The 1,777-nt window shown below is 44.0% G+C and overlaps 1 pseudogene; it reads right to left on the bottom strand.

The window, feature by feature from the left end:
- Window positions 1-522: 522 nt before the first annotated feature.
- Window positions 523-1,483, bottom strand: LOC145535922 (melanoma-associated antigen B16 pseudogene; annotated as a pseudogene).
- Window positions 1,484-1,777: the final 294 nt, after the last annotated feature.

Here is a 1,777-nt window from a genome sequence, read left to right on the forward strand (position 1 = left end):
TATAGCAATGCCATATTCTTATTACAGGTGACAAAGTAGGACGGTTTCACAACATGTTCTATGAAACAACAAAACTCTTACTTTAAACCTCATTATAACATTAAACGTGTGACCAGTATCATTCAAAAACTTGAAGATTTTGAAAGCAATTAAATCTATATTGGAAGAAACAACAGGGACTTTCCTGGTAGCCTGGTGAAGACTCCATGCTTCCATCACAAGGGCATGGGTTCGATTCCTAATAAGAGAAAGAAGATCCCACATGCTATGCGGTGTGGCCAAAGAAGTAATAACAATTTTGAGACCAAAATCAATAAATAAATAATAAATTTAAAAATTAAACATACAAAATAGGAAGACATAGGCATAAATACTGTCTTCCTTTCAGCCTCACCTCAGAGATAAATTCTACAAACACTAACTGCCTTTTTCAACAATGCATGAAGAAACTATCCCTGACTCATCTAGCTGTTGGAGAAGTTGCTAGCCTTGGCACTAGAACTTGTAGTTGCAACTTAAGACTCAGGCTCTCTCTTCTTCATCTTGCAGAGCATCCTCATACTGAGATGTGAAAGAACTTGGGTCAGTCCCATTAACTTTGGCCAGGAACTCCAAGACCTTAATCTTGGTGGTTTCAGCATGAGCTCTGGGGATCAACAGGAACTCAAATCCTGCAGGATCAGTGTTGACCACCTGCCAGTATTCCAGATATTTTTTTCTTCACAAGATCTTCAGTGATGAGCTTCCTGGGCTCCCCAAAGATGAAGTGATTCATCCCAGAATATATTCCAGTCACATTAAGAACTTCCCAGGCTTTGTCTTCGGTGGCACGCTTGCCCTTCATGAAGATCACACTCAGGATAAGTATCAGGATGCCGGTCTTGGGCAGGATCCCTTCACCATGCTTTATCCCATCATAGGTGAGGCCCAATTTGATGAGGAGGTGATAGCAGTGATTAGTATGATCCACTTCCATCAGATCAAGGCCAAAGAGCATCTCCATGCATTCAGAGGCTCTCAGGAAGATCTCAAGGAAGTGGACTTCACACTTGTTGATGATAATCTTCAATGTATCTGCCTTTGTTATCGGCTCTTTCATTTGATACTTAAGCAGCAGGAAATTCAGCAGCAAATTCACTTCCTTATCTAGAGCATCTATAGGCACACTCCTGGGGTCTAGCAGAGCCAGTGAAGTGCCTGGACTACTCTCTTCTTCCTAGATCATGTAGCCCTCTTCTGATTTGATGGATGAGGTGGCTGTAATGGCAGTGGAAGATGCACAGAAACTCTGAGAACCTTCAGGAGTACTGGGAACACCAGCACCAGGATACTCCTTCAAATGGCCAGGCATTAGAAGATGGGAGGGGAGATGGGTCTCCTCCAGCGCCTTGGAGACCTGTGCAACCTCCAGGGACTGGGACTTGATGCAGGTCCCAAGGCATTGATCATGGGAGCACTGTGGGCTCTCTGGATGCTGAAGCATGATGACTCTTGCTGGTAACAGACAAGAGTATTGCCAAGAAGGAGAACAAAGGGGAATCACCACCTAAGTGAAAGAAAGCAGATGTGAGTGGCCTCATCTGGTAAGCTCCACTGTGCTGGCTCAGATAAAAGCTGCCTCCAATGGACTTCTAACAACAGTGCTAAATGGCTTCATGGGTCTCTTGACCTGGTGGTGAATAAGTCTCCAAAAACATGAAGGAGGAAGTGTGAATATTCCTCAGGGTGCAGTCAGCCAACCCAAGTGGGAAATTCTCAGGGATCACAATAGGAAACT

The sequence above is a fragment of the Giraffa tippelskirchi genome, chromosome X (assembly GCF_054371585.1).
Source record: "Giraffa tippelskirchi isolate mGirTip1 chromosome X, T2T-mGirTip1v1.2.pri, whole genome shotgun sequence".
NCBI classification, from domain to species: Eukaryota; Metazoa; Chordata; class Mammalia; order Artiodactyla; family Giraffidae; genus Giraffa; species Giraffa tippelskirchi.